Source organism: Notolabrus celidotus, chromosome 15 (genome assembly GCF_009762535.1).
Source record: "Notolabrus celidotus isolate fNotCel1 chromosome 15, fNotCel1.pri, whole genome shotgun sequence".
NCBI lineage: Eukaryota > Metazoa > Chordata > Actinopteri > Labriformes > Labridae > Notolabrus > Notolabrus celidotus.
Window position 1 is genome coordinate 20916243 of NC_048286.1, and position 21997 is coordinate 20938239.

The following is a 21997-nucleotide window of genomic DNA, read 5'->3' on the forward strand; positions in this document are numbered from 1 at the left end:
ATAATATATATATATATATGTGTGTGTAGATATATATACACATATATATACATATATATACATATATAAACATGTATACATGTATATATACAAATAAATATACAATATATATAATATTTAGATAATATTTGTTATACAAATAAAAATAAATAAACATTGAATAAACTGACTCAACTGGGTCGCCATTCTGACTAGACCGGGAGAGAGAGTGAGGAATGACATGCAGTAAAAGGTTGCAGGTTGGAGTTGAACCTGGGCCACCCTCTTTGAAGGCTTGAATGCTGTAGCCTCTGTACACAGAAGCATGATTTAAATGTATATTTCAGTTCTTTTGAAGTGGGTTGTATGAGTTTTAAATCACTAGTAATTGTTGGGGCCACAAGGGATGCTGCTCAGCTTGGCTCCTTTCATGAGAAACTGCAGGGAGAATCAGCACGCAAGCTAGGCTATCGTTTCTGGCAGCAAAGTAAAGTGCAGAAAAAAATCCAAGTAGAGCGTACAGCTAAACTGAAGTGAGTGCTCGGGTCAGAATCTTTCAAAATTCGCTAAATCACGTGGCAGAAATGACACGGTCTGCAGAGGTAGCCTTACTTGCGTGCTGATTCTCCCTGCAGTTCTCATTAAAGGGGCCGAGCTGAGCAGCATCTATTGTGGCCCCGAAAATTACTAGTGATTTAAGACTCATACAACCCCACTTCAAAAAAACTGAAATATCCCTTTAACCACCAAGCTAAACAGGAGCCTCCAACAAATGGAGTTAACAGCTTGTTTTAGAATTCTACTTCCCATCATTTACTATATTTTTTAATTTTAATTTTATAAGCACTAGTTGTTATGTATTTTTATTAGCTTTCAACAGGGACTGGTTTGAGTATCTAATAATGTCCTGTACTGATTGAGCCCCTGCAGACTTGAGGGGTGCGCCCTCTTTATCCTTGCCAGTCTGCTATATCTCGTCCCTGTGGTTGCTGACATATAATAAGCTCTGCTAAAACACAAAAGTTTTATTTCTTCTTGGTGAAAGTGCTGTTTTTCCTCGTGAGGATAATCTCAGATTTTGATTTCAAACATTTTTGTTAGGTTATTGATATGTTGAAGGGTAATTTAAGCTCACCGCATTATGTTTTGCTTGCCAGAACGTGGTGTCATTAATCTCTGTGGTGTAGCCTGCCAACCAAGTTAGCTCAATTATCTCTCTGTGTTTTAGTAATTGCTGGAGCTTATTACTACAGAGGTGGCCGTGAGAGACCTAATATTCTCCTTTTATTGCGAGGTACAAATGTAATATTAGTTACATCCATCATGGCCAGTCTGCTGTATCCTGACTGTGTGTAATTACTTGAATTCATTACTACAGAAGTGGATGTGACAGACCTAATATTCTTCTGTTATTACCAGAATAACCAAAAGTGAATGTTTGAGCCTCTTTGCATCATAAGAAAGGAGTAGGAGAGTACACAAATGCTACACTTTTAAATAAAGGAAGGTCATGGTTAATCTTTGAAGCCCCTCAACCATAAGTGGAGCGACCGTGGGGGCAGAGGGTGCAGCCGCTCCAGGGCCAGCATTCAGCAGGGGCCCCCTACTGAGCTACTTTTTTTGTCTGTCCTTGTCCACAGTCAGTGTTGTAATTAAAAAACATTCACACACACAAACATCTATTTTCAATTTAAAGCAACCTCCCGTTGTTGTTCAGTTAATAATCCCCAGAAATCCATATACACACTAACACGCCTGAAAACTCATATGGCATGACCGTTCAAGATTATTTATCTTATGTTTAAAGATGGGCCCATGAAATGCTTTAAGCTTAGGCATGCACACCACAACCATGTTCAACATATGCTCACATAAAGGTACACTGCTAAATAATTCAAACGTTTACAAACAAATCAATAATAATCGCCTTGGAGGCTAATGCTTGCATGTTTCTATTCAGAAGGCATCTCCAAGCCAGAGGAAGTTGTGGAGGAGTTACATTCTTTTGGAGACATTGTATTCATTGTGTCAGCCATGGATCCTAACACTGATGTTTATCTGACGTGTTTAACGGATCTCTGCACCTATGTGTCATCTCCTGAGGTATTGTAGACTGCCTTTGAAATGCGTTTGAACCGCTGTGTCTATTTTATGTTTAAATACACTTTACTGTGTTGTAGACCGCTGTCTATTTTATGTTTATGTTATTCCTGAGAAAGACAGTACTGGACAATGCACCTGCCTGTCGCTGTCCATCAGCGTCGGTGCTGAACCATTCATTAATCAATGCAGTAGAGTGCTGTGTGCTGTCCTCGGTGCAGCAGAAACAAACCCGACAAGTAACCTGTTGCCTTTTATGGGTTGTCTTGGATCAATAAGTGAGAATTTGTGTTTTTTATTGATAAGTAGGGGAGAAAATATATCAGCTGTTTTACAGTTGTGAATTTGACTATCAGAAGGGCCCCTTGAGGATGCTCCGCACCCTTTGCACTGAGAGTCTAGCTCTGCCCCTGCCCTCAACATCACTTTATATTTTCTCTGCAAATTTTGTAGTAGTATAAAATATGTTGTTATTAATGGTGGAGAAACCTGCACAAATGACTTGCCGCTGTCAAGCTTATAGAGTTTGTGTAGGTCCTACGCAGGTACGTTACACACATGAAGACAAATACTTGACTTTGATGTGGTTGGTGACTCCTTAAAGACCTAAAGAAAGATCCTTAATGCTTATGCAAATTAGATCCATTTGTCCTTTTTCCAAAAATAGATTTTAGTCAATTACAGATTAGTGATGAACCATTAGATAAATACATCAGGGGGTGATTCATCCAGTTAGACATTCTAGTCAACTATTTAAAGATTCCATAGAGAAAACCTTTCATTGTCTCTTTTGCCCTTAACCCATGATATACATTGAATGCAATAATGCCATAGGTCCATGGCTAGGGGCTCTGGGAAGCTGGGAAGCTAAATAAACACCACAAATAAAACATTTCATGGATGAAAAGGAGGCAACTTTTCCATTCTATGTTCCCTATCTAAAGAGATTCTTCTTACATGTCCTCATCTCAGGCCCAGCTTGTCAGAACCAACTCTGCAGAGACACAGCTTCTATCAGTCAAACATGAGATTTTGTCAGTGAAGCTCAAAAAGTAGAGGCTGCTGAAGAAATACAACTGTAATTACAGAGAGGGATGAAAAGGCACAAAAAGACAGTTTCCCACAATGCACAATGGTGGACGTACATTTCTTCATAAATGCACAGTGTTGATTCAGTGTGACTTACATTTCTATGTGAGAAGTCACCATCACTGTGATGGTGTGGGGACACGTCAGCCCAAAAAATGTATTGTTTTTTCTTGTGTATTGTATCACAGAGAACAAGGATCAAGACCACGTTTTGAACCTTACAACCTCTTGTCAGAAAGTCTTGCATGTTATATTTTTATCTCAGTCCTCTATGATTTGTTCAATGGATGTGGAAGAAATAAAATCCCCTTTAAATCAAATAGTGTCCAAAGTGTCCAGCACTCACTATGTCGGGGTTCCAGTCTGCATGAACAACCTGCTCACTTTAAATTCCTATTATATGCAATAAATACCCCTGATAAATATGGCAAGTCGTAGTTAAATATTTAAACTTCACACATAATGTGATTCTCATTTAGAAAATAAACACTTTCATTACACATGTAATCATTTCAAGAAAAACTCTGTAAAAACATCTTTTACAGACAAACAAATATGAAAATTACACACATGTACACACACATACGCGCGCTAATGCGACTGTCATTTTTAATTGGGGAAAAGCTGATTTGCTTCTGTTCATAATGAGACCTTCCACATCTCTCTGATTTTTCCCACAACCTCTCAAACCTGGCTAATAGTATCGACTTCACCATTTCTTGACCAATTAGCTCTCAACTGCCAGCTGTCTACAGTAGATACAGCTACTAATGACACAAATAGCCTCCCATCACTTAAGCTGACATCAGCTCATCGGAATAATCACCAATTATGTCGAGCCTTTGCAAAAAATGTCCAAACACTTACTTACACCACACACTATTTATACCAACCCATTGTTGCTTTTGACTCAGTCCTGCCTGATGAGATGTGCTGCTGATTGTTTCATCGTTTTTATAGACCTTGGTGCCACTTTTGATAGACTGCAGTGAGATATGGTACAGGCATCAATAGAACACATGGGATAAATCCCACTGAATAAGATGAGACCCTGAATACTTAATTATTAAAAGGAGGCTGACATTTTTACTAAATTAAATAAAATTCCTGTCCCACTTATTTTATATTTTAATCACTTCAACAATTTCCACTTTTCATCTAGCTATGCCAATCAGGTTAAAAACAAAATTGAAAGAAGCAATGGTATTCCATCAGCCAGAGCATTCATAATTTAGTGTTTACCAGGAAATTATTGTCATGTTGTCATTGCAACATGCCATGCTTGATGATGCCACACATATTGCCAATCAATGTTAGCATTGTCATTATCATGCTGATGTTAGCATTTAGGCCAAGCATCCCTTTTGAGTTACAGGGTTCTTCATTGAGTAAATTGATCAAGAGAAGTCCAAGCATAATTGCTTATTGAAGTAGATGCTCCCCCTCTTGTGTACCTGTGAGAGTGATTTAAGTAAGGCTCAGTATCCAGTTATTTTAACCCAACACCTGTATGGCAGCAGTTGGAAAAAACATGCTGCTTTAGCGGCAAAGCGTGCTGCATTTAGGTTCAATGTTGATTTTCTGTATGCTTCAAATTGTTTTGTGCTGTGTTCATTAACTTCCCAGTACGTTTGATTCAATGTACTCACTGTTTGTCATGTCTCCTAATATTTCTTACAAGTGTGAGATTCAAATGATTATCTTCTATAACAGTATGTTCAGGCATCTTCATGTGACTTTCAGGCACATTGCAATGGATTGTGGTTTTGCTATGATCTCTGATATGATCTACATCTAAAAATGCACATTGCTTCAATATCTGATGGCAATGTCACTTCAAGATAATTCAGTACAGCTGTATTATATCTGAGTGACATGTCCTCACAATATTTTTCATTTGTAATATGTCTGGTGAGGTGACCCTGTCAACCTCTGACATTGTAATGTAAAAAAAACCCAACAAGATAAAGAAAAAAAAAAATCAAAGACGTGACCCCATAACCTCAGTCGAACAGCAGTCGTTTTATTGTTGATGTAATGTTGGAATGAAGATAGTTTGAAAGGGCAAAATAAGCAGCACATCTTAAACTCCACCTACACATTTTGGCAGCCCTCATTAGGCTTTACTCAGCACTGGATGTTTTTTGGCTGTCATTATAGTGGGCCTTATAGGCCCACATACAGAGAAAAAAGTACCTCTGTTATTAGAGCTCAATTCTTTTTCCAATTCAGTTTTTTTCTACAGTATTAGCCATAACTATAATAGGAGCGAAACGACTGATTGATTCCTGTACTTATTATCATGCAGAGTCAGTGTTGGTGGGTGAATTCTTCTCTGAGGAACAGCACTGAAAACTTCTCATAAAAGTCAGATGAAACGCTACAGGGATGATATCTACTTTATTGCAATGCTCTTGTTATTTTAGAACATTTCCATATCAGATTTCATTAGACACATTAACAACACCAGCTTGTCACAGAAAAACTAAAACTAACAAAACTCATATTGAGAAACACTCTGGGTTCACAAAAACCTTGTTTTGCTGCACTTTTCATATAATAATGTCAAAGTCTATGGCTACGTGTACCTCATCCGTAGATGTGGCACAGACACTCTTAACAGGCTATATAACATGACATCATAAGTCAAATGTAGAGGACCTTCTGCAACTTAAAACTTCAAATCTAAATAATGACTCATCCTTTGAGTCCCAGGAAGGTACCTGAAACAAACTACAATGAAAAACGTAATAAAATTGTTCAAAGTGCAACTCTCTTTTATGGAAAATGGCTGTCAGTGGAAAATAACAGACGACTGTGAAAACAAAGCTTCATTCTGTACTTATTCTTGTATATGTTTTCTTCTGTAGTCTAGAGTCTAGACTAGTTAACTAATTAATTACTTTTAGAGTTTAATATTCTGGCAAACTTTTCAAGTTTTGTTGAAGATCTTGAAAGATCTGCACTAATCACAAAATTCTTGATTCAAAATATCCAAATTGATTACAACATTTGCTGTTCTATTTTGAAGGCACCATGTTTAGCAAAGAAAAGGAATACTTGGAATAAATAAGGAGATGTTTCTACTTCTGTTGACTCTTGCATTTAGATCCTTTTCAAACTGTACAATACCATGTGTTAAGGCAGTGCGATGATAAATCCAGAAAACAGAATCCTTTTCATCCAAGTACTTCTTTGTGTCTGATACCATATTTGCTGGGTATGTGTTAGCTCCTTGTAACTTTTATTCTTATATTTATCACTTATTATCATTCAGTACACTTTAAAGTATTTGTTCTACATCTAAAAACTAAAACCTACAACATTCTCTCACCTTTGACTTTTCTCTATGCATGGTAATATCTTATTGTTAGATTACAGTAATCGAGGTCTGTTATGGGGAACATATTATATATAATGGGAGCAGATAAGGTAATTGCCCATAATAAAGTAGAAAGCTCTCTGTGTGAGTCATGCCCTGCTCTAAGGTCACAATAGGAGGATGGTCATGTTGAGTCATGTTGACTCCAGAGAAGCAGAGTGAGTTTGGAAAGAATCCAAACATTTCCATCACTGCACTGCAATACTTATTAAGTTTGCCAAAATGAGGAATCAATAATCAGACTGCACTGCATAGAGGGAATGAATCATACTGAACTATGATCTGCTTTATGCTATCTTTACAAGAGAAGTGTTACAGCTGTTTGTTTCAGTTTTCATGCAAAAATAAAGTGTTTTAATTTAAGTTTACTGAAATAATTTGTAAATTAAAGATCAGGGAACATAATTTCAATGTTTTATAAATTCTACAAACTGTTGCAGCAATAAAAGTGAAAAAAAAAGAAAATTAAATTGGGTTCAATAAACACAAAGCGTAGTTCTACTTGGGTTTACTTCGCTGATGCAACAATTTAGTCTGGATTGAGGTTATAATATTTCACAGCTTTCAAAAGCAGGGCAAGTGTGCTCACACTGTTTCTTCCACTGTGACTATTGAATGAAGAAATGGGCATTCATGTCGCTGTCCATGGTGCTGAGGACGAGCACAGTGACAGCTGTCCCTCAGAGAGTGAGAGATGCACATCATAGCTTATAAGTCTCTTAAAGACGCCACAGCAGCAACAAACTCTGCGACTTCTCAGCACCCCGACACTAGCCACACACCAACGCGTGCCGCATCCCGACCTGCAAGGAGTTGCAAGGGCCCTTTCGATGCCGCGTGCAGCTTTATTTCAAATTTTAATTCCCTTTTTTTTCTGATGCTTTGACAAAATATTGATTGAACAATTTAATTCATCAACACAACTTTTCATTTAGATTGGAACTTTGGAATCAGTGAGGGCAAAGACAAAAAATAGAAAGGTTTAATCCTGAAGAGAGCTGGCAGGAGTTTCCTAACCTAATACTTCTGCAGCTCCTTTTTCAGCTTCCGTCCTCTACAAGCTTCTGCTAAGATTAGTAAAACTTCACTAAATTTGTCCACCATTGGATATCGCATTAAGAAGTGTTTTACTGACAGCCAGTAGGTGGCGCTATTCTGTTACAAAATAGGGCTGTCGGGATCATGCTTGAATATCAACTATGACTGGACTGGAATGGGGAAATTGGACGGTGGCTTGGTGGAGTTTGGAATCGCTGTGACCAATTAGTCACAAGTTACAACCAAGCGGCAACCTCCGGTCTAAAAATATGAGTCCAATGCGGAAGTGCTAAAAACTGCAGTTCATCGAGGATCCACTTGAGGCTGGGAGTACCGGAAGTCACATACACATGAATGGGAAAAAGAAAATCTTTACAGCAGAAATAAAAATGTTTACAGCCTGGTACAAAAGATGAGTGCAGTCTGGATAGCTAATTTCTCGATGGGCAAATCTTGGCAAATTTGTTGCAGGCAGTGAGTCAGTCTGTGCCGCACAACTATCAATGCTACTGTGGCTGAGCTTTGACTAACACAACTGTGGCTTGCATGATTGCAAAAACAGATGATACTTATGAAGAACTACACAGCTGCACATAGGCTGCACATTGCTGATTGCAGTGATCACAAATCTTCACAGAGGGACTGTCCCCCACACTGCTCCCCCTACCCACCCAAAAAACACACTGTGTCTCATATACCAGTGTGACTTATATTTCAGGTCTGTCTTTGTATGTAAGAATGTTTAACTCTTGTATTCTTCCAGTCTAAGTGTCAGGGGCAGAGTAACTTCCTTCTATGTCAGCTGTGGCTAGGGGGGGGGGATAGACAAAACAGGGTCAGTGTAGCAATCAAGGTCTCTCCCCCTGTTCTTGTCTTTATCTGTGTGTTGTGACCAACTTACTGTCTCCAGACTAGAGCACAGCTCTTCTTCCCAATTGTTTTGTTTCCTATTGTCCAAATATGGTTACCTGACTGTAGTGTCGTCTTTGGGGGAATAAAGGTACATGCCTGAGGAATTGTCTGACATTGCACTGCACTCCCCTGCCTGTGTACTGTTATGTTATTTCTCGTTGGCCAAGTTCTACATAAACTATTTCAACGGAAGCCGTCAGAGTCTCCTGAATCTTCTGTGTCTAGTGTCCAGTTTATTTATGAATTCCATCACAAGGTCTTACAGAATATAATCAAGCTTTTGTAGATCATTAAGAGGCCATTTAAAAGTATTTCAAAATAAGTTAAGAACTCTAAGGTTAAAAATGGACAGTAGTATTTGTGCTCTCATTTCTTCTTAAGCTGAGGTGATATCCCTCATTGCTGCACACGTGGAGGGTCTCATAAATCTTGTGAGTGTCTCGCTGAGCAGAGAATACACTGTTAACTGTATATTGTTTGGCATGAGGCTCATTCTGCTGCTGCTTATATCCTCTTTGTGACTCTCAGACAACCGACCCATCTGGTTAGGGGCCGCTGGGCACCAAGGTAAACAAACACACGGCTAATGAGAGAGTCTATACTGTGCCGCTCACTGTCAATATTCAGATATGCGATGATACATTTGTGAGAGAATTTTCACAAACACAGACCGACAGAGCAGAAGCCATGAGTGTACAAAGACCAAGTAAGCATGACAAAAACAGAGAGGAGACAGATGGAGAGGGGGTGAAGACACTGCAAAATTGAGAGCAGACAAAGTGTAGAATGGACCTCCACCATCTGTAAAACAGTTGGGAGAGATAACTGACAGAAGATGGAAATGAAAACAACATTAGACACTAATAGGAGTCATTTAATTGTGTGTGTAACTGTCTGAACACACAGCAGTAAACAAATAAAGCAGATGTTTCTTTCCGTTAAAGTCATTAAAATCCTCTAAAGGCATAGCATTAAGCTACACCTTTTGTCCTAATTCTAGTCAAAATGCTCATAAAGGCAGACAGAAATGTGCATAAGCTGCGTGAAGTGTTAATTCTAACCAGTAATAAGCTAATCAAGAGTACATAGACTGGGAGAGACATTCTGAAATACTCATGTTATTGCTTTCAGTGAAGGTCTGCAAATATAGATTAAAATATGTTGAAGAAATCTATGCCTAACCAGTAAAAGTAACATGCAAACTCTTAACATGCAAACACTTCTTTCAAATGTTAATTATAATAATACACACAGGCGCACACACACAGTAGCTTAAATCTCTAAATTCCATGCATCAAATTCTAATTTATTCTCAAGATGAGAAGGTTCAGGTACAATTTATTATTGAGTGAGAGCTTAATAATTAATGTATGAGCTGACTGATGAACATTATGTAACATTTACTGCTCATCGAGTCTCCTCTAAACGGTAGTTCATCATTTTTTATTACCATGTGTATTTTATCAAGACTTTCAAAAGCTTTTGATGTGAAGTTCAAGAATATATCAAAGAATAATAAGAGGCATCAGCTTCCCTTGTATCATTTTCTTTCAATCACTCAGTCAAAGCAGAGCAACCTGCCAACAAAAAAAAGACATTGAATTCTCCTCCACAGCTGTTCAGGAAATAACCAAATACACCCCACTGTTTTCTCCTTATGATCGACTGTTTGCATGCAGCTTACATTAGATCTCTTATATGGGGCAATCAGCTATACCACATGCTGGATGACATTTCAAGAGCCAAGTGTAACAGACCTGTGGTATTTACTTCTCATCTGCACCACAAGCGAGCTACATCCACACACTGAAACAATATCTACTGTTGTTGTGTTGCAATTTGCCACCGCACGCTGAAAATGTAATTGCAGCACAGTAGAGGTAGCATTGTTTAATAAAGTCTATATGCATCCCCACTGAGAGATGTCAGAAAAACTGAGGTTTATACATCAGAAGCCTGATGAATGGATGGAACTCAGATGTTAGTTTAATTTTCCACATTAAAGCTGACGTTAAAGGTGACATATTATGCTCTTTTTCATCAAAATATATTGGTCTAAGAAGTCCCCAAAACATGTCTTTAAAGTTTATTGCTCAAAAAAACACTTTGAAATCAGATTTTGGCATGCCTGTAAACCTCTCTTTTTCAGCCCTGCTCAGAACAGGCTGTTTTCTGTGTCTGTGCCTTTAAATGAGAATGAGCTCTCTGACCACGCCCCCTCAGGAAGTGGATGTGGCCTCGGTTCTCCAGCATGTTGATCTAATGTTTACATGTTGGCTGAATACACGGCTGCTCACAGCAAGTTACTTCAACCCTCTGAATTTGATCCAGAATCTGATCCTGACGGAGAGGCGCCTGCAGCAGAACCTTTCTGAACGTTTAGTCACAGATTTAGTGTTTCTTGTTGTTTTATTTGTCAGTATGTCGATGTGTGTCTTGGTACACAGCTACAAACATGTAGCTATGTGGCTATGCTAACTAGCGCTAGCACTTATCCATGAAAAATAAAATTCATCCACTAGATCTTCAAATCCGCAGATGTGGGGAGTAAAACCGACCTTTGTGTTTATTAAGACAGTCTATAACTAGCAGGCCTCCCTCCTAAGCTCCTTGTTAGCACACGTGTGCAGGGAATGAAAAACGGAGGAGGGGTTGAGTTGTATTTTATACAGTCTATGGGCTGAACAAGCTCCGAGATCTGACTTCCGTTACAGACCGGATGGCGGTGTGACGTATGAAAAACTGAAAACATCTCGTTTCAGCACACATTTACAGAAAGGTGGAGAAATCAAAACAGGGGCAGAATAGATTTTTTTCATTTTCGGGGCATTTTTAGACATGCCAGGGACACATATTTCAGGTGGAGAACCATTAAAAAGTCGATTTTGCATGATATGTCACCTTTAAATGAAGTATATAAGCCAAAAAAGGAGACACACAAACTTAAAACCTACGTAACTAAGAGTTTTAGCTGTTGTATATTGACAGCCTGTGATGTGAAGATGCAGAAGGAACTTTGTGACATTGGCTTGCTTTTAGAGTAATAGATTTATTACAAAAAAACAACACCACGTCTATGAAGCATTCCGGATTGCTTGGGAGGACGACTCAGCCAGATTGTGTCTCTCTCCTCGAAGGCTGTTATACACATCCTTTATAGGTTTAAGTTAAGTCCATGACGCACACACATTTATCTTAACATCTGGTTTACATTTAGTACTGGACTTCTAATGATGTTGACTGTCACCGTAATTTACAGAATAGGCGAGGGGCCTCTATCTGCACTCTGTGACCACTCTAAGCAGCACACACTGTACCTTATGGTTTAGATTCTTGGAACCATTCTAAACAGTATACACTTTCCTTTTATATTGTTTTATATCAGATACTTCAGAGCCATGCTGCAAAAAAATTGTAACACATACACCACATTTTTACAGTCTGATATTTTAGCTGCTTGTCATCAAGAAGTTTCATCTGTGAGACAAGATTAAATCCTTTCGTCACTTGACTACCTCTAATCTCCTCCGCCAGCATGCATACTTCAGTACGACTTATTGTGACTGTGTTCACTCTGTCTCTTGTGACTGCCGAACATGTTGACAAGTGTGTGACAGTCTAATGGTAGTGTTAACAATGGCAGCGTGACAAATCCTTACACAAAATGCCAGCAATGAACAGTGTCAGTCAGACAGACAGACAGACAGACAGACACACAGACAGACAGACAGATGGAGAGAAAAGACGCCACAACCAAACAAATGCTCCACTGTATATTTCTGAAAAGCAGACGAACACAACAGCCTGAGCTCATCAGCAATACAAATAAATCAATGAATGAATCATGGCAGACGCTGATTGGCCTGTGAACAAGAGGGGCTCGATTAAACCTACAATCAACGCATGTCAATACTTGTTTTAACTTTTGAACCATTTTTACTCCATTTGCTCTTCTTGGAGTCATTTTATGTCATGAAAGGGGAAATTGATTGTGAAGTTTGAGTTATAGCATAAAGAACAGATTAGTTATGCAAAAGATAAATAGAAATTGTCATTGTCAGATCATATAATGAAACCTTAACTCTAATAGTCTCGTGACGTCCTACCCTGGAATAAGAGCTCACACGAGTCGGGCATTCTTGTTTTTCTCAGGAAAACATATTTTTGTGTTTGGTACCTATTTTTAATTCTCACTCTGGAGCTAAAAAAGAAAAAAGCAAAGATTTCCTGTGGACTTTGAATTGATTTCTCAGTCAACATGGAGCCCAAGGGGAGAAGAAGGAAATGGCGGGAGTGAATTACTCAGTAAGAATTAAATGAATCGAGGACCCTTTAGGCTCCTTTATATAGACTCTCTCTTGACTCAATGTGGACATGAGGGTGACTCATGGCTGCTTTCACCATGAATGTGAATGACTGCCAGTATTTCTTTTGCAGGAACAAAGGTGATGGAAAAGGTAAGAAGGGCCACACTACTCTAAACAACCTTTTTTTTTATTGGCAGCCAGAGCAATTACAAACATTTTGCTTTGTGCTTGTTTTGACAATTAAACATCATCAGAATCTGGTGAAGCAGATAAGCAAGTGGAGTGGTAGTAATAATAGTGAAAATAATAAAATAATTATACTAATAAATAAATAAAAATACAAATTAAATAATCTAAAATAAATAAATAAATAAATACAAATACATACATAAATAATATTAAGAATGTTAATATCCCCCCCCCAAAAAATAAAAAAAATAAAACTAACATCCAGGTTCAAATCAACTGCCATCAGATTCATCAATCACAAGTAATAAGAAAATTAGTAAAATACAATAAATAAAATCATGAGATAATAATCAGTATGGAAAATTACACTTTTGTTTTTGCTAAACATGTTCAATCTGTAATTGGTGACAGAATAATGACTGGAGGCTGTTGTTTAATAGAGGTGGCATTGTGAAGCATCAGTTTTGTCACCTATAATAGCCGTGTACTTTGATACAATGAAAAAAAAATCATAAATATGACATCAGTTCATATACAATTACTCTAAGGATTCTCTTTTTACTTTGTGACTCACTTAATGTTTGATTGCATACCCCCTCCCCTCGTCAGTGAATGTCTAAACATAGCTTAGCAGCAACAGGGCCTGTGACGTCAAGCCTGTCAGTCTTTGGATGTCTCCACGTGTAAAGGTGAGTGTAGGGCTCCAGTGAGAGCAATACTTTACAGACTGTCGGATTTTTAGTGGCGGAAAAATAACTGTTATAGTAACGTACAAGTACTATAGAACAAACACAATTATGGTTTATTATCTCTTTAAAATATACCTTAAAGCTACTGTGAGCACTATTTTTTAATCAGTTATAAAACAGACTGAAGTTAACCTAGATGCCTCTAAAGATCTACAGACTGAAATGAACCATCAGTAATAGGACTGATTATTTCTATGTCATTTTGAATTCTTGGAACTGTTGCCGCAGGGTAGGTGTCAGATGAAGTGATTAACTGAAGACTACCAAAACACATTATGAGGGTACTTGTCAATAGTCATTGTGTTACCCATGGGGAATTGCGGTCAGCTCTACCCCGTTATTGAAAGTACGGCAAACCAGCATGGAAGCTACGTTGTCAGTTGCTAGGCTACAGATGGGGCCCAACTCTACCACTTACCATATCCAATTTTAAGAAGTTACAAGCCAAATATTTAGTTAAGTGTAATAGCACGTTCTACTTGTACATTTTTACTTTGACTCAGAAAGACTGGTTGTTTTTGCATTTATTTGCACCGCCACCTGCAGCACACTGATCAGCCGTTTAGGTCTGCAGGATTCGCAAGAAACAAAAATACAACCAAACTAAAAAGTGATCAATTCTGACATCAACAAGGACGCACCATTCACTGTGGACACAATAAGACACCTTTATGAATAAGATAAGATCAGTTAAGATATCTTTATTGTCATTGTTACGGTGTAACAGTGAAATTTGTAAGGAGCAGAAGCCTAAAAAAGAGATAGTCTAAAGTCTAAAGTAAAGTATTTAACTATAAGAAAAACAACAATAGAATTAAACGTATAACTCTAAAAATATACACAAATACACTGTATAAAATATAAAATAGGATAAATTATAAAGCTACATAGAAATAGAGAAAAATAATAATATAATATACATAACAGTTTAAACAGTATAAACATCGACAGTAGAGTATGTACAGTGTGCAGGTGTGTGCAAATACAGTAATTGTTTTAAAGTGGCAGGTGCTGAAATATTGCACAGGTCCTTGGAGGGGGTGGGATGATAGGGAGGGGAGCAGTGGCTGCTGAGAAGTCAGTTGGGCGGTGGGACAGGGAGGGAGGCAGGCTATGAGTCCAGGGGGTGGTGGTGGTGGGGGGGGGGGTCATCGGTGTGGGGAGCCGGAAAGTGTCTTTTGGGAGTTGAGTTGTGTCACAGCTCTCTCTGTGGTAGAAACTGTTTTTTAGTCTGGTTGTGTGGGCATACAGTGATCTGTAGCGCTTCCCAGATGGCAGGAGGGCAAACAAGGCGTGTCCAGGGTGTGTGGAGTCTCTTATGATGGCTGAGGCTCTTCTGAGGAATAGAACAAGACTGAGACTCCACGTACTGAAGGAGAGAGGAGAAAAATTTCTGTGCTAACTGCAGAGCAAGGGAGACGCCAAGTTATCTGGTGGTGCAGATGTGTAAACTGTGAGCCCATGTTCTGAGCTACTGCTGAGGGGGACTTGGTAACAACAACAGGACCTTTCTACAACAGAGAATACCAGTGGCTCTCATACGACTGCAGTCAGCATTACTCACCACATGGAGTTCCCTTTCTTGTTGAACGCCTCTGTTTTATACAGTTTTTCTTCAATTCAAAAAGTTAAATAAAATAAAACAACAAAAGCTGAATGGATGTCTTCAAAGTGAGTTTTTGGCTCGCAGTTTTCTATCGCATAACGACACACACAACCCATGGTCTACACAATGTTTCTTAAATCAAAATTAGCTATTGAAAGGAAAGACTGAGCTGAAATAAACTATAGCCATTGCTACATGAGCCGAATAATGTTCAGCCTTTTCTGCTTAAAACTATGTCACATTGAGATGCACAGATAAGATTCACAATACATCCAGGTATTGGGCAAAAACAAGTTAACTGGAACATTGTGGACTTGAATAGCTGATTAGTGTGCTGCAGGGTGAAGAACATGTAGGCCTATGTGTCATCCTGGTTATAGTGCAAAAACAAATGGGCTCAGATGGAGATGGCAAGGTAAAGTGCAGGAGGCTGAGCTCACAGGCATCCTATGTGGGTATTACAATTACTATTGATGAGTACCTCATACAGCTAGACTTAAAAAACAAAAACAATCCCTATAAAGTAAAGCAGGATACGATTGTTTTAAAAATGCTTTTATGTTCTGAATTTTTGTTTTGCAAAGAGCTGAGATGTACCACTTTTTCCACAGGGGTCACAAAAATTGACACAAACTGAAAACTCCTCACAAGATTGCTAAGCACCAAATGTCAAAGAAAGAACTAGGAAGTTATGATGAATAAATGATTATACACGTCTATGTTGGTATGTTTGAACCGATGGAGGTTGAAGCTGGTTGAGTTGAATCACAGTTTTGTCCAACAGATCCCAGCCCAGGGGACCAAAAGTTCATGACTAAATCAGGAATTTCATTACATAATTAAAGAGGAACGATTAGACAAAACAATGGTCCTCTTAAAACTAAAATCTTTTCATATTTTTATGCTCTTCTCTAATCTTTCAAAAATGACTGGAGATTACCTTGGTTGACTTCAACATGTATTCGAATTAAATCACTTTAGAAGTTTGGATGTATTAAGTTATATAGTTGAGGAATAAAGTTTAATATCCTTCTCTGACTTTTAGTAGAACTGAAACAGAAGAGGTACTTAATGAAGGTTGGAGTGAGACACCTGGAGTTTGACAGACTGTCTTTGGCATGAAAGTTATCACACTGGCAGCTTCTGTCAAAACCTCAAGGATGATTCAGATGCTTGAAACACGAGATGGCACATCTCAAGGGGTTTATCCCAATAAAATACATTTCTTTCATAAAAATGACAGTGATTGATTAACACAAAGCAAGTCAGAATAGACTTCTGTGACAAGGTGCGTTTTCTTTGTCTGTCTGATAAGATAGTATGAGTGGAATTGAACAGCACACACTGCTGAAGTGTTGTAAACGACAGGACACCTATTCATTATTTCAGTTGTCAAAACCAGGACGATGTAGTTGTGAATGATAACAAGCAATTTTAGCATTCTGTAGACATTTGTAGAATCTCCAGACAACATTGCACATCTCAAAAAAACATGGACATTGGTCTCTGCATTATTTACAAACCAAAAAACAAGGGTGATAGTGTAGAAATGAATAAAGATAGTATGTTACGTGATCAAACTTAAGCTCCTGAAAGGTTAGCTAACTTAAGAGTCTTTCCAGAGTGTTACTAACAAGGCCACAAAGGACATCATTATCCAGCAACATTATATTAAGAGTCAAAGGTTACATTGAAACAAAGTAATATTCATTATAGGCTTCTTCACATATAAGTACTCTTGACTGTCTGAGAGATGGTCCTGAAAAATATCAAAGTTTAGCACAACATTGGCATCTCCTCTGCTCTTTTAGGATTATCAGCAAAGACGGAACGAAATATATCATGACACTACAACCAATCAGAGCAACAAAGCTTGGAGTGTTGTCAAAAGGTTGCAAGGCTAAGTAGTTATAGATTTAGATATACAAAAGGCTTCTACGTTAACATGATACAACAGTGTTTGGTGACATGATTCAGTGGCCAAACTTTGTCACACTGGTGTTTGTCAGGCATACAATTCTTCAGGATAAATTTAGAATTCTAGATGTTCAGATCTGATAAGATGACCCACATCACAGACGGGAATCCAAAAAAAAAAAAAATTTGAAGAGAGGCTGCTTTGTGAAATAGGGAGAATCAGATGATATCCTCAGGCCAGTAATGTAAAGTAGTGTACAAGTATCTGTGCTAAGGTTTTCGTTGAGCTTGATTTCAAACTGTTGTTTTCTGAGTTGACAGCGGTTAGCAATGTTAGCTGTTTGAGTCAATTTCTGATTAGTGCTTAGTGTCTTTGTAACCAAGGCTCTAATCATTTTTGACGTACGTGAGATCCAGATCTTAGATTACAGCATTATTGAATAAAGATGCTGTGACTCTTGGTCTGTGCTGCTGGGAGTGATCGGCACAGCATCACTCTGCCCTTTTCTTTCATCCTCACAAGTGGAGACTTGCTTGCTAGGGTTACGGGGACACTATATGCGTCACTGTGACCTTCTTATGAACACACATTTAACGTAGTTTAAAAAAAAAAGATCATGCTACAAAAAGCCTTCTGTAGCCAGTTTGTATTTGAGAAATATGTGGGAAATCTAAAAACAACAGAAACTATTCTCCATATTTAGCTCTTAAATGTCTTAAACATTTAGTGTGAATTTTTAATCACATTCAGAGCAATATTTGTGATCTTTTTCACATTTAATTTTGTTGTGAAGCTTGTATAAATAATTTTATTTTGGTACTTCTGCTATGCAGCAGTGTGAATTTGCATATTAGCTAAATATTAAGGATTGCAGAGCAACATTTAAATGTAGCATTTAACATTCAAATGTAGCATTCAACATTTAGATTTAATAATCAACATTTAGATTTACACTGTTCCAAATTATGCAAGTTGCATTTCTGTGAATAATTTAAAAAATTCATTAACGGTTATTTTCAAATTTTTTTAAGAAGTCAGATAGTGAATATATTTCTTCAACTATGTGGTTAAAATTATGCTTTTCAAAGTACGTTGGCTGTATTCTTAAATAATTGCAGAATCTGCAGAATTGAGTGTGCCAAATTATTATGCAAGTTGGTGATAAGAGCATATAACTTGTGAAAATTAAACACTAGGCATCGTTTTAAACGTTCTATTGATTGAAAATAATATTTACTATAACTGTATTCAAGCTTCAACAACAACAACAGGTTTCTTTACATTTGTATACAAAATAAAACTGTTAATGTCTTTAAAACATCATGTCTAATATAACCTCCTTTTCTTTCAGTGAGGGTCAGAGGTCACTGGTAAACAGATTTAGTGAGGTTTCTGATGACTTCTGTGGTGACACTGTGTGCTGCACCTTGTATGGCTTTCCAAAGAGGCTCTTTTGGAGTTGTATTTCTTGCCATTACTGTAAATCATATTCTTTATTATTGACCACAAGTTCTCAATCAGTTTGAGATCAAGTGAGCAGCCAGGTGCCATCCTGTCCTGGGAATAACATGAGGCATTGGACGGTACATTGTCATGCATGAACACTAGCATCTTTTTCACTTTAGGTGAATGTCTTTTCCTCCATGGGAGGACATTTTTACCTGAACCCGGAAAGGACCAAGAGGTTCAGGACGGTGTAAAAATGACCTTCCAACTCCAACATCACCAACTTGCATAATAATTTGGCACACTCATTTCTGCAGATTCTTTATTTATTTAAATACAGCAAACGTACTTTGACAACCATTATTTAAATCAAACATTTGAAGAAATATATTCACTATCTGACTTTGAAAATGACTGATAGCATATTTTTTAAAACATTCACAAAACTGCAACTTGCATAATAATTTGGAACACAGTGTATATTTAACATTTAGATTTAGCAGATTTAACAGTGATGTCACAACAAAATTAGATGTGAAAAAGATCACAAATATTGCTCCAAATGTGATACAAAAGTGACTTTTAAAAATTCACGTTACCTTTTTATGATTTTTGGAGCTAAATGTGGTAAAACGTTGCTGTTATTTTAGTGTGCACAACTTTACAAACAGCCCCCCATAATTAGCTGTCTGGCACAGTGCTTAGTCACAATCTGAAAATCAGCTTCTCTTGAAAAACAGGATCTCTTTGAATATTGAATGTCATTTTTAAAAATCTATTTACCTAGCTGCCAAAAAGTGTAGTTAATGTTTTTATCCTTAGTTCTATTTCCACAGCAGTCTCATCTCAGTTTCTCTTTTAACAGTGATCTCGTTTTTTTCCGGGTACCTTTTCTGGTATCACTTCAGTCAGTGCTTTAAGGTGGCAGAATCAATAGTTTCAATCAATTTTGGAGTCCACCTTTGTCTGAAATAAGGGATCTATTGCTTCACAAACTCCAATAGCAGTGGTGCGTATGATAGGACCTGAGTTGGGCTTTTTTTATTTATCATTTCATCCTTCCAAATAAGGGGAGGAGGGGTGTTATACTGAAAGTTACAGTTATGTCTGATGTTAAAAGGCTTCCATAGTCAAACCATCTGACTTTACATCTTGTGTCACCAAAGAGCTGTCGTCTTGTTACAGAGCGTGATGTAACCCTGAGAAATGTGACACCTGTCCTATTATTATTATTATTTAGACAAGCCTGAGAGTCAACGTAAGTGAGAGCTTTTGGAGAACAATAATGTCATGAAAAACCTACACATATCTCCACCAGCTGTCTGCCTTTGATTGTAACATTGTATGTGTGGATCTTTGGCTTGTTAATTGGAGTGACTCATTCACGTTAAATAATTCCTCACTGTTCCTGAATCATCACCACCATATTTATGACTAAAAACAGGAGAGACTTTGTAATGTGACCAGCAAGGACCCTGCTATCTTATTCAAAGATTCTTACATATTAAAAGGATCAGTGTCCTTGATACCATCTTCTATTTCTTGGCCAAAACTTACATGCTCACAATGGGAGCCTTGTGTTGAGGTGTTTAAAGTGGAGGAGGACCAAAGTTATTGAGACAATAAACAACCACACTTAGTAACACAGATGCTAAGTTTATTTATATTGTTAACACTCCCACAGATTCCAGTTGGAGACTTGCCAGCTTTGAGATAGCTGGATACAGGTTCCAGCAAACTTTGGTGTATATTATAAGCTATAGTAAGAGTATTTTCAAGTAGTGCCCTGCCAAAATCTGGGAATACTATGCCTCAATTGCCATTTTTAAAGGATTTAAATATTATCATTATGAATTAAGTTCAATGCATGTAAGAGACTGGAAGTTAATTTGCTATTTTTAAAAAAATACCTTTTATTGTGCTGTTCCAGTTTTTATGCTAATCAGTGTTATAAGCTGAGATATATCAGACTTATATTACAACAACCACACGTCTCTGTTTATATTGCAGGCAGGACATGTTGAATGGAAGTGCAGATCACAGGATATGCCGGTTAGCCAAAAGGCTAGTTTACATCCTTAGTCCCTTGCCAGATGTTAAAAAGGCTCCCTAAAAAGATAAAGATTAAACAAAGATAAAATAAGAAGGTAGAGGAGAAACCAAAACACAAACAAACAAAAATGAGAAGAAAAGAAAAGTACAAATAGCACCATACGATTAAAAATGACTAAAAGGACATGAAATGACAGTCTTTGAGAAAGTGTCCATGGACATAAAATACATGGAGCAAGACAAGACAGTTTATTGTTAAAAAGATGACTTACTCAGAGATAGGCAGGCATACACACTTAGAAGACAACACAGGCTTGTAGGTAGGCAGGCTTCTCATGGTGTTGATGGAGAGAGTCCAATGTACATATAAAGTGTGACTGATTAGTTAATCAGAGACAGGTGTGGCGAGACAAGGTTGGTCAGAACACTGATATGCTGATTATAACAAGGTACAGGTGTGTGGATGGATGAGGGTAGGTAATGTCTGAGGGCCTCCAGTGGAGAGGTGAAGAACTGCAGTGGGAGTTTGATGAGTGGGGAACAAAGTGGCAACCTCTAGTGTTAAAAATTGATGCCAGTGTGGAAGTGTGAAAACAAACAAACTGCATTGTCCATTTGAGGCTGATTGTTTTTCCAGACATGAAAAAGCTCATATGGTGACTGTTCCAAACACATTTAAAAAACAGTCTACACCATAACTGAGCAAAAAGTAATGCAACTGTATTCAGCGGGGGAGAGGACAATTACCAAGATGTCTATTTGTGAGTCTTTGAGATTCAAAGTCCAGATGTGGGTCCAATATGTGTGTCAGCTGTGATTTAAAAAATAATGTTTTCCAAGAAATTGATACCATATGGTGCGACATAATATGGTAATATTTGAATGCAGAATGGATCTGTGTCAAATCAGAGGGTACAGAAAACATCTCAGAAGACCATGGAAGGGCTGTGGGTCACTTTTTTTGTGCTAAAGTAAATCTTTCTGGCATTTCCATCTCTCTACCTTCTCTCTATGTCTCTCTATGGCTGCTAATTTAAAAAGCCCATGCATTTGGACAGCAGGACCTTGGATTGAGTCTCCTTCCAATTGAGAGGCGATTGACTACCACTGAGCCACAGCTCATCATATATAATTTGGTGCATCTTAAGTGTCAATCTTAGGTTTTAAAAAAAACCCATAGCATTTTCAATGGATCAGAAAAATGGCATCAGATAAAAGCATAAAAGTTGT

The 21997-nt window shown here is 37.8% G+C and overlaps 1 protein-coding gene across 4 annotated transcripts in view; it reads right to left on the bottom strand.

Moving 5' to 3' along the window:
- LOC117826871 (C2 calcium-dependent domain-containing protein 4C-like) overlaps nucleotides 1-21267 on the bottom strand; it is a 28045-nt gene extending 6778 nt beyond the window's left edge. For 2 of the 4 annotated variants that reach the window (XM_034703272.1, XM_034703273.1), the window contains exon 1: nucleotides 21040-21267. The gene's annotated coding sequence lies outside the window, so the exon portion shown is untranslated. Of the gene's footprint in view, nucleotides 1-14883; nucleotides 15115-21039 lie in introns of those variants that run through there. The other 2 variants (XR_004634106.1, XR_004634105.1) reach the window with 2 other exon arrangements.
- Between the last annotated feature and the right edge of the window lie 730 nt (nucleotides 21268-21997).